Genomic DNA, 12,809 nt, shown 5'->3' on the forward strand with positions numbered 1-12,809 from the left:
ATGCTTTTTACTGCTTAGAATCATTGTTTTCTTGGTTTTAGCCTCTTTCGGGACAAAATGGGTATAAGTGGTGCCTAAACACTCCAAATTCAGCGCGAACTCTTGTAATTAGTCAAATGCATTGGATTGTTACATATTTTACCCTAACAGAGTAACATAACTGTTTACTGCTTCAAATCATTGTTTTCGCTCGGTTTTAGCCTGTTTTCTTAGTTTAAGCATTTTTTGGGATAAAACGGGTTAAACTGTTGTCTAAACACTCCAAATTCATCTCGAACTCTTACAATTAGTCAAATACATTGGACTGTCACACATTCTGACCCTAGAAACAGTAACAACTCTGTTTACTACTTAGAATCAATGTTTTCTCGGTTTTACCCTCTTTCGGGACAAAATGGGTATAAGTGGTGGCTAAACACTCCAAATTCAACCCGAACTCTTGTAATTAGTCAAATGCATTGGATTGTTACATATTTGACCCTAGAAAGAGTAACATAGCTGTGTACTGCTTCGAATCAATTTTTCTCTCGGTTTTAGCCTGTTTTCTCGGTTTAAGCCTATTTTGGGATAAAACGGGTTTAACTGTTTTCTAAACACTCCAAATTCATCTCGAACTCTTACAATTAGTCAAATACATTGGTATGTCACACATTCTGACCCTAGAAACAGTAACAGCACTGTTTACTGCTTAGAACCAATGTTTTCTAGGTTTTAGCCTCTTTCGAGACAAAATGGGTATAAGTGGTGGCTAAAAACTCCAAATTCAACCCGAACTCTTGTAATTAGTCAAATGCATTGGATTGTTACATATTTGACCCTAGAAAGAGTAACATAGCTGTGTACTGCTTCGAATCAATTTTTCTCTCGGTTTTAGTCTGTTTTCTCGGTTTAAGCCTGTTTTGGGATAAAACGGGTTTAACTGTTGTCTCAACACTCCAAATTTATCCCGAACTCATACAATTAGTCAAATGCATTAGAATGTCACACATTCTTAACCTAAAAACAGTAACAACGCTGTTTACTGCTTATAATCAATGTTTTTTCGGTTTTAGCCTCTTTAGGGACAAAATGGGTATAAGTGGTGGCTAAACACTCCAAATTCAACCCGAACTCTTGTAATTAGTAAAATGCATTGGATTGTTACATATTTGAACCTAGAAAGAGTAACATAGCTGTTTACTGCTTCGAATCAATGTTTTCTCTCGGTTTTAGCTTGTTTTCTCGGTTTAAGCCTGTTTTGGGATAAAACTGGTTTAATTGTTGTCTAAACACTCCAAATTCATCCGAACTCTTACAATTAGTCAAATGTATTGGAATTTCACACATTCTGACCCTAGAAACAGTAACAACGTTGTTTACTGCTTAGAACCAATGTTTTCTCGGTTTTAGCCTATTTCGGGATAAAATGGGTATAAGTGGTGGCTAAACACTCCAAATTCAACCCGTACTCTTGTAATTAGTCAAATGCATTGGATTGTTACATATTTGACCCTAGAAAGAGTAACATAGCTGTGTACTGCTTCAAATCAATGTTTTCTCTCGGTTTTAGCCTGTTTTCTCGGTTTAAGCCGGTTTTGGGATAAAACGGGTTTAACTGTTGTCTAAACACTCCAAATTTATCCCGAACTCATGCAATTAGTCAAATGCATTGGAATGTCACACATTCTTAACCTAGAAACAGTAACAACGCTGTTTACTGCTTAGAATCAATGTTTTTTCGGTTTTAGCCTCTTTAGGGACAAAATGGGTATAAGTGGTGGCTAAACACTCCAAATTCAACCCGAACTCTTGTAATTAGTAAAATGCATTGGATTGTTACATATTTGAACCTAGAAAGAGTAACATAGCTGTTTACTGCTTCGAATCAATGTTTTCTCTCGGTTTTAGCTTGTTTTCTCGGTTTTAGCCTCTTTTTGGATAAAACTGGTTTAATTGTTGTCTAAACACTCCAAATTCAACCCGAACTCTTGTAATTAGGCAAATGCATTTGATTGTTACATATTTGAACCTAGAAAGAGTAACATAGCTGTTTACTGCTTCGAATCAATGTTTTCTCTCGGTTTTAGCTTGTTTTCTCGGTTTAAGCCTCTTTTTGGATAAAACTGGTTTAATTGTTGTCTAAACACTCCAAATTCATCCGAACTCTTATAATTAGTCAAATGTATTGGAATTTCACGCATTCTGACCCTAGAAACAGTAACAACGTTGTTTACTGCTTAGAATCAACGTTTTCTCGGTTTTAGCCTATTTCGGGATAAAATGGGTATAAGTGGTGGCTAAACACTCCAAATTCAACCCGAACTCTTGTAATTAGTCAAATGCATTGGATTGTTACCTATTTGACCCTAGAAAGAGTAACATAGCTGTTTACTGCTTCAAATCAATGTTTTCTCTCGGTTTTAGCCTGTTTTCTCGGTCACACATTCTGACCCTAGAAACAGTAACAACGCTGTTTACTGCTTAGAATCAATGTTTTCTTGGTTTTAGCCTCTTTCGGGACAAAATGGGTATAAGTGGTGGCTAAACACTCCAAATTCAACCCAAACTCTTGTAATTAGTCAAATGCATTGGATTGTTACATATTTGACCCTAGAAAAAGTAACATAGCTGTTTACTGCTTCGAATCAATGTTTTCTCTCGGTTTTAGCATGCTTTCTCAGTTTAAGCCTGTTTTGGGATAAAACGGGTTTAAGTATTGTCTAAACACTCCAAATTCATCCTGAACTCTTACAATTAGTCAAATGCATTGGAATGTCACACATTCTGAACCTAGAAACAGTAACAACTCTGTTTACTGCTTAGAATCAATGTTTGTTCGTTTTTAGCCTTTTTTGGGACAAAATGGGTATAAGTGGTGGCTAAACAATCCAAATTCAACCCGGACTCTTGTAATTAGTCAAATGCATTGGATTGTTACATATTTGACCTTAGAAATAGTAACATAACTGTTTACTGCTTCAAATCATTGTTTTCGCCCGGTTTTAGCCTGTGTTCTCAGTTTAAGCCTGTTTTGGGATAAAACGGGTTTAACTGTTGTCTAAACACTCCAAATTCATCCCGAACTCTTATAATTAGTCAAATGCATTAGAATTTCACACATTCTGACCCTAGAAACAGTAACAATGCTTTTTACTGCTTAGAATCATTGTTTTCTTGGTTTTAGCCTCTTTCGGGACAAAATGGGTATAAGTGGTGCCTAAACACTCCAAATTCAGCGCGAACTCTTGTAATTAGTCAAATGCATTGGATTGTTACATATTTTACCCTAACAGAGTAACATAACTGTTTACTGCTTCAAATCATTGTTTTCGCTCGGTTTTAGCCTGTTTTCTTAGTTTAAGCATTTTTTGGGATAAAACGGGTTAAACTGTTGTCTAAACACTCCAAATTCATCTCGAACTCTTACAATTAGTCAAATACATTGGACTGTCACATATTCTGACCCTAGAAACAGTAACAACTCTGTTTACTACTTAGAATCAATGTTTTCTCGGTTTTACCCTCTTTCGGGACAAAATGGGTATAAGTGGTGGCTAAACACTCCAAATTCAACCCGAACTCTTGTAATTAGTCAAATGCATTGGATTGTTACATATTTGACCCTAGAAAGAGTAACATAGCTGTGTACTGCTTCGAATCAATTTTTCTCTCGGTTTTAGCCTGTTTTCTCGGTTTAAGCCTATTTTGGGATAAAACGGGTTTAACTGTTGTCTCAACACTCCAAATTCATTCCAAACTCATACAATTAGTCAAATGCATTAGAATGTCACACATTCTTAACCTAGAAACAGTAACAACACTGTTTACTGCTTATAATCAATGTTTTCTTGGTTTTAGCCTCTTTGGAGTCACAATGGGTATAAGTGGTGGCTATACACTCCAAATTCAACCCGAACTCTTGTAATTAGGCAAATGCATTTGATTGTTACATATTTGACCCTAGAAAGAGTAACATAGCTGTTTACTGCTTCGAATCAATGTTTTCTCTCGGTTTTAGCCTGTTTTCTCGGTTTAAGCCGGTTTTGGGATAAAACAAGTTTAACTGTTGTCTAAACACTCCAAATTCATCCCGAACTCTTACAATTAGTCAAAGCATTGGTATGTCACACATTCTGACCCTAGAAACAGTAACAACACTGTTTACTGCTTAGAACCAATGTTTTCTAGGTTTTAGCCTCTTTCGAGACAAAATGGGTATAAGTGGTGGCTAAAAACTCCAAATTCAACCCGAACTCTTGTAATTAGTCAAATGCATTGGATTGTTACATATTTGACCCTAGAAAGAGTAACATAGCTGTGTACTGCTTCGAATCAATTTTTCTCTCAGTTTTAGTCTGTTTTCTCGGTTTAAGCCTGTTTTGGGATAAAACGGGTTTAACTGTTGTCTAAACACTCCAAATTTATCCCGAACTCATACAATTAGTCAAATGCATTGGAATGTCACACATTCTTAACCTAAAAACAGTAACAACGCTGTTTACTGCTTAGAATCAATGTTTTTTCGGTTTTAGCCTCTTTAGGGACAAAATGGGTATAAGTGGTGGCTAAACACTCCAAATTCAACCCGAACTCTTGTAATTAGTAAAATGCATTGGATTGTTACATATTTGAACCTAGAAAGAGTAACATAGCTGTTTACTGCTTCGAATCAATGTTTTCTCTCGGTTTTAGCTTGTTTTCTCGGTTTAAGCCTCTTTTTGGATAAAACTGGTTTAATTGTTGTCTAAACACTCCAAATTCATCCGAACTCTTATAATTAGTCAAATGTATTGGAATTTCACGCATTCTGACCCTAGAAACAGTAACAACGTTGTTTACTGCTTAGAATCAATGTTTTCTCGGTTTTAGCCTATTTCGGGATAAAATGGGTATAAGTGGTGGCTAAACACTCCAAATTCAACCCGAACTCTTGTAATTAGTCAAATGCATTGGATTGTTACCTATTTGACCCTAGAAAGAGTAACATAGCTGTTTACTGCTTCAAATCAATGTTTTCTCTCGGTTTTAGCCTGTTTTCTCGGTCACACATTCTGACCCTAGAAACAGTAACAACGCTGTTTACTGCTTAGAATCAATGTTTTCTTGGTTTTAGCCTCTTTCGGGACAAAATGGGTATAAGTGGTGGCTAACACTCCAAATTCAACCCAAACTCTTGTAATTAGTCAAATGCATTGGATTGTTACATATTTGACCCTAGAAAGAGTAACATAGCTGTTTACTGCTTCGAATCAATGTTTTCTCTCGGTTTTAGTATGCTTTCTCAGTTTAAGCCTGTTTTGGGATAAAACGGGTTTAAGTATTGTCTAAACACTCCAAATTCATCCTGAACTCTTACAATTAGTCAAATGCATTGGAATGTCACACATTCTGAACCTAGAAACAGTAACAACTCTGTTTACTGCTTAGAATCAATGTTTGTTCGTTTTTAGCCTTTGTTGGGACAAAATGGGTATAAGTGGTGGCTAAACACTCCAAATTCAACCCGAACTCTTGTAATTAGTCAAATGCATTGGATTATTACATATTTGACCTTAGAAAGAGTAACATAACTGTTTACTGCTTCAAATCATTGTTTTCGCTCGGTTTTAGCCTGTTTTCTTAGTTTAAGCCTTTTTTGGGATAAAACGGGTTAAACTGTTGTCTAAACACTCCAAATTCATCTCGAACTCTTACAATTAGTCAAATACATTGGACTGTCACACATTCTGACCCTAGAAACAGTAACAACTCTGTTTACTACTTAGAATCAATGTTTTCTCGGTTTTACCCTCTTTCGGGACAAAATGGGTATAAGTGGTGGCTAAACACTCCAAATTCAACCCGAACTCTTGTAATTAGTCAAATTCATTGGATTGTTACATATTTGACCCTAGAAAGAGTAACATAGCTGTGTACTGCTTCGAATCAATTTTTCTCTCGGTTTTAGCCTGTTTTCTCGGTTTAAGCCTATTTTGGGATAAAACGGGTTTAACTGTTGTCTCAACACTCCAAATTCATTCCAAACTCAGACAATTAGTCAAATGCATTAGAATGTCACACATTCTTAACCTAGAAACAGTAACAACACTGTTTACTGCTTATAATCAATGTTTTCTTGGTTTTAGCCTCTTTGGAGTCACAATGGGTATAAGTGGTGGCTAAACACTCCAAATTCAACCCGAACTCTTGTAATTAGGCAAATGCATTTGATTGTTACATATTTGACCCTAGAAAGAGTAACATAGCTGTTTACTGCTTCGAATCAATGTTTTCTCTCGGTTTTAGCCTGTTTTCTCGGTTTAAGCCTGTTTTGGGATAAAACAGGTTTAACTGTTGTCTAAGCACTCCAAATTCATCCCGAACTCTTACAATTAGTCAAATGCATTGGTATGTCACACATTCTGACCCTAGAAACAGTAACAACACTGTTTACTGCTTAGAACCAATGTTTTCTAGGTTTTAGCCTCTTTCGAGACAAAATGGGTATAAGTGGTGGCTAAAAACTCCAAATTCAACCCGAACTCTTGTAATTAGTCAAATGCATTGGATTGTTACATATTTGACCCTAGAAAGAGTAACATAGCTGTGTACTGCTTCGAATCAATTTTTCTCTCGGTTTTAGTCTGTTTTCTCGGTTTAAGCCGGTTTTGGGATAAAACGGGTTTAACTGTTGTCTAAACACTCCAAATTTATCCCGAACTCATGCAATTAGTCAAATGCATTGGAATGTCACACATTCTTAACCTAGAAACAGTAACAACGCTGTTTACTGCTTAGAATCAATGTTTTTTCGGTTTTAGCCTCTTTAGGGACAAAATGGGTATAAGTGGTGGCTAAACACTCCAAATTCAACCCGAACTCTTGTAATTAGTAAAATGCATTGGATTGTTACATATTTGAACCTAGAAAGAGTAACATAGCTGTTTACTGCTTCGAATCAATGTTTTCTCTCGGTTTTAGCTTGTTTTCTCGGTTTTAGCCTCTTTTTGGATAAAACTGGTTTAATTGTTGTCTAAACACTCCAAATTCATCCGAACTCTTATAATTAGTCAAATGTATTGGAATTTCACGCATTCTGACCCTAGAAACAGTAACAACGTTGTTTACTGCTTAGAATGTTTTCTCGGTTTTAGCCTATTTCGGGATAAAATGGGTATAAGTGGTGGCTAAACACTCCAAATTCAACCCGAACTCTTGTAATTAGTCAAATGCATTGGATTGTTACCTATTTGACCCTAGAAAGAGTAACATAGCTGTTTACTGCTTCAAATCAATGTTATCTCTCGGTTTTAGCCTGTTTTCTCGGTCACACATTCTGACCCTAGAAACAGTAACAACGCTGTTTACTGCTTAGAATCAATGTTTTCTTGGTTTTAGCCTCTTTCGGGACAAAATGGGTATAAGTGGTGGCTAAACACTCCAAATTCAACCCAAACTCTTGTAATTAGTTAAATGCATTGGATTGTTACATATTTGACCGTAGAAAGAGTAACATAGCTGTTTACTGCTTCGAATCAATGTTTTCTCTCGGTTTTAGCATGCTTTCTCAGTTTAAGCCTGTTTTGGGATAAAGAGGGTTTAAGTATTGTCTAAACACTCCAAATTCATCCTGAACTCTTACAATTAGTCAAATGCATTAGAATGTCACACATTCTGACCCTAGAAACGGTAACAACTCTGTTTACTGCTTAGAATCAATGTTTGTTCGTTTTTAGCCTCTTTCGGGACAAAATGGGTATAAGTGGTGGCTAAACACTTTAAATTCAACCTGAACTCTTGTAATTAGTCAAATGCATTGGATTGTTACATATTTGACCTTAGAAAGAGTAACGTAACTGTTTACTGCTTCAAATCATTGTTTTCGCCCGGTTTTAGCCTGTTTTCTCAGTTTAACCCTGTTTTGGGATAAAACGGGTTTAACTGTTGTCTAAACACTCCAAATTCATCCCGAACTCTTACAATTAGTCAAATGCATTAGAATGTCACACATTCTGACCCTAGAAACAGTAACAACGCTGTTTACTGCTTAGAATCAATGTTTTCTTGGTTTTAGCCTCTTTCGGGACAAAATGGGTATAAGTGGTGGCTAAACACTCCAAATTCAACGCGAACTCTTAGAATTAGTCAAATGCATTGGATTGTTACATATTTGACCCTGGAAAGAGTAACATAACTGTTTACCGCTTCAAATCATTGTTTTCGCTCGGTTTTAGCCTGTTTTCTTAGTTTAAGCCTGTTTTGGGATAAAACGGGTTTAACTGTTGTCTAAACACTCCAAATTCATCCCGAACTCTTACAATTAGTCAAATGCATTAGAATGTCACACATTCTGACCCTAGAAACAGTAACAACGCTGTTTACTGCTTAGAATCAATGTTTTCTTGGTTTTAGCCTCTTTCGGGACAAAATGGGTATAAGTGGTGGCTAAACACTCCAAATTCAACCGAACTCTTGTAATTAGTAAAATGCATTGGATTGTTACATATTTGAACCTAGAAAGAGTAACATAGCTGTTTACTGCTTCGAATCAATGTTTTCTCTCGGTTTTAGCTTGTTTTCTCGGTTTAAGCCTCTTTTTGGATAAAACTGGTTTAATTGTTGTCTAAACACTCCAAATTCATCCGAACTCTTATAATTAGTCAAATGTATTGGAATTTCACGCATTCTGACCCTAGAAACAGTAACAACGTTGTTTACTGCTTAGAATCAACGTTTTCTCGGTTTTAGCCTATTTCGGGATAAAATGGGTATAAGTGGTGGCTAAACACTCCAAATTCAACCCGAACTCTTGTAATTAGTCAAATGCATTGGATTGTTACCTATTTGACCCTAGAAAGAGTAACATAGCTGTTTACTGCTTCAAATCAATGTTATCTCTCGGTTTTAGCCTGTTTTCTCGGTCACACATTCTGACCCTAGAAACAGTAACAACGCTGTTTACTGCTTAGAATCAATGTTTTCTTGGTTTTAGCCTCTTTCGGGACAAAATGGGTATAAGTGGTGGCTAAACACTCCAAATTCAACCCAAACTCTTGTAATTAGTCAAATGCATTGGATTGTTACATATTTGACCGTAGAAAGAGTAACATAGCTGTTTACTGCTTCGAATCAATGTTTTCTCTCGGTTTTAGCATGCTTTCTCAATTTAAGCCTGTTTTGGGATAAAGAGGGTTTAAGTATTGTCTAAACACTCCAAATTCATCCTGAACTCTTACAATTAGTCAAATGCATTAGAATGTCACACATTCTGACCCTAGAAACAGTAACAACTCTGTTTACTGCTTAGAATCAATGTTTGTTCGTTTTTAGCCTCTTTCGGGGCAAAATGGGTATAAGTGGTGGCTAAACACTTTAAATTCAACCTGAACTCTTGTAATTAGTCAAATGCATTGGATTGTTACATATTTGACCTTAGAAAGAGTAACGTAACTGTTTACTGCTTCAAATCATTGTTTTCGCCCGGTTTTAGCCTGTTTTCTCAGTTTAACCCTGTTTTGGGATAAAACGGGTTTAACTGTTGTCTAAACACTCCAAATTCATCCCGAACTCTTACAATTAGTCAAATGCATTAGAATGTCACACATTCTGACCCTAGAAACAGTAACAACGCTGTTTACTGCTTAGAATCAATGTTTTCTTGGTTTTAGCCTCTTTCGGGACAAAATGGGTATAAGTGGTTGCTAAACACTCCAAATTCAACGCGAACTCTTAGAATTAGTCAAATGCATTGGATTGTTACATATTTGACCCTGGAAAGAGTAACATAACTGTTTACTGCTTCAAATCATTGTTTTCGCTCGGTTTTAGCCTGTTTTCTTAGTTTAAGCCTGTTTTGGGATAAAACGGGTTAAACTGTTGTCTAAACACTCCAAATTCATCCCGAACTCTTACAATTAGTCAAATACATTGGACTGTCACACATTCTGACCCTATAAACAGTAACAACACTGTTTACTGCTTAGAACCAATGTTTTCTAGGTTTTAGCCTCTTTCGAGACAAAATGGGTATAAGTGGTGGCTAAAAACTCCAAATTCAACCCGAACTCTTGTAATTAGTCAAATGCATTGGATTGTTACATATTTGACCGTAGAAAGAGTAACATAGCTGTTTACTGCTTCGAATCAATGTTTTCTCTCGGTTTTAGCATGCTTTCTCAGTTTAAGCCTGTTTTGGGATAAAACGGGTTTAAGTATTGTCTAAACACTCCAAATTCATCCTGAACTCTTACAATTAGTCAAATGCATTAGAATGTCACACATTCTGACCCTAGAAACAGTAACAACTCTGTTTACTGCTTAGAATCAATGTTTGTTCGTTTTTAGCCTCTTTCGGGACAAAATGGGTATAAGTGGTGGCTAAACACTTTAAATTCAACCTGAACTCTTGTAATTAGTCAAATGCATTGGATTGTTACATATTTGACCTTAGAAAGAGTAACATAACTGTTTACTGCTTCAAATCATTGTTTTCGCCCGGTTTTAGCCTGTTTTCTCAGTTTAACCCTGTTTTGGGATAAAACGGGTTTAACTGTTGTCTAAACACTCCAAATTCATCCCGAACACTTACAATTAGTCAAATGCATTAGAATGTCACACATTCTGACCCTAGAAACAGTAACAACGCTGTTTACTGCTTAGAATCAATGTTTTCTTGGTTTTAGCCTCTTTCGGGACAAAATGGGTATAAGTGGTGGCTAAACACTCCAAATTCAACGCGAACTCTTGTAATTAGTCAAATGCATTGGATTGTTACATATTTGACCCTGGAAAGAGTAACATAACTGTTTACTGCTTCAAATCATTGTTTTCGCTCGGTTTTAGCCTGTTTTCTTAGTTTAAGCCTGTTTTGGGATAAAACGTGTTAAACTGTTGTCTAAACACTCCAAATTCATCCCGAACTCTTACAATTAGTCAAATACATTGGACTGTCACACATTCTGACCCTATAAACAGTAACAACACTGTTTACTGCTTAGAACCAATGTTTTCTAGGTTTTAGCCTCTTTCGAGACAAAATGGATATAAGTGGTGGCTAAAAACTCCAAATTCAACCCGAACTCTTGTAATTAGTCAAATGCATTGGATTGTTACATATTTGACCCTGGAAAGAGTAACATAGCTGTTTACTGCTTCGAATCAATTTTTCTCTCGGTTTTAGCCTGTTTTCTCGGTTTAAGCCTGTTTTGGGATAAAACGGGTTTAACTGTTGTCTAAACACTCCAAATTCATCCCGAACTCTTACAATTAGTCAAATGCATTAGAATTTCACACATTCTGACCCTAGAAACAGTAACAATGCTTTTTACTGCTTAGAATCAATGTTTTCTTGGTTTTAGCCTCTTTCGGGACAAAATGGGTATAAGTGGTGGCTAAACACTCCAAATTCAGCGCGAACTCTTGTAATTAGTCAAATGCATTGGATTGTTACATATTTTACCCTAACAGAGTAACATAACTGTTTACTGCTTCAAATCATTGTTTTCGCTCGGTTTTAGCCTGTTTTCTTAGTTTAAGCCTTTTTTGGGATAAAACGGGTTAAACTGTTGTCTAAACACTCCAAATTCATCTCGAACTCTTACAATTAGTCAAATACATTGGACTGTCACACATTCTGACCCTAGAAACAGTAACAACTCTGTTTACTGCTTAGAATCAATGTTTTCTCGGTTTTACCCTCTTTCGGGACAAAATGGGTATAAGTGTTGGCTAAACACTCCAAATTCAACCCGAACTCTTGTAATTAGTCAAATGCATTGGATTGTTACATATTTGACCCTAGAAAGAGTAACATAGCTGTGTACTGCTTCGAATCAATTTTTCTCTCGGTTTTAGCCTGTTTTCTCGGTTTAAGCCTATTTTGGGATAAAACGGGTTTAACTGTTGTCTCAACACTCCAAATTCATTCCAAACTCATACAATTAGTCAAATGCATTAGAATGTCACACATTCTTAACCTAGAAACAGTAACAACACTGTTTACTGCTTATAATCAATGTTTTCTTGGTTTTAGCCTCTTTGGAGTCACAATGGGTATAAGTGGTGGCTAAACACTCCAAATTCAACCCGAACTCTTGTAATTAGGCAAATGCATTTGATTGTTACATATTTGACCCTAGAAAGAGTAACATAGCTGTTTACTGCTTCGAATCAATGTTTTCTCTCGGTTTTAGCCTGTTTTCTCGGTTTAAGCCTGTTTTGGGATAAAACAGGTTTAACTGTTGTCTAAACACTCCAAATTCATCCCGAACTCTTACAATTAGTCAAATGCATTGGTATGTCACACATTCTGACCCTAGAAACAGTAACAACACTGTTTACTGCTTAGAACCAATGTTTTCTAGGTTTTAGCCTCTTTCGAGACAAAATGGGTATAAGTGGTGGCTAAAAACTCCAAATTCAACCCGAACTCTTGTAATTAGTCAAATGCATTGGATTGTTACATATTTGACCCTAGAAAGAGTAACATAGCTGTGTACTGCTTCGAATCAATTTTTCTCTCGGTTTTAGTCTGTTTTCTCGGTTTAAGCCGGTTTTGGGATAAAACGGGTTTAACTGTTGTCTAAACACTCCAAATTTATCCCGAACTCATGCAATTAGTCAAATGCATTGGAATGTCACACATTCTTAACCTAGAAACAGTAACAACGCTGTTTACTGCTTAGAATCAATGTTTTTTCGGTTTTAGCCTCTTTAGGGACAAAATGGGTATAAGTGGTGGCTAAACACTCCAAATTCAACCCGAACTCTTGTAATTAGTAAAATGCATTGGATTGTTACATATTTGAACCTAGAAAGAGTAACATAGCTGTTTACTGCTTCGAATCAATGTT

The sequence above is a fragment of the Camelina sativa genome, chromosome 3 (assembly GCF_030686135.1).
Source record: "Camelina sativa cultivar CO46 ecotype springtype chromosome 3, ASM3068613v1".
In the NCBI taxonomy this organism is placed as follows: Eukaryota; Viridiplantae; Streptophyta; class Magnoliopsida; order Brassicales; family Brassicaceae; genus Camelina; species Camelina sativa.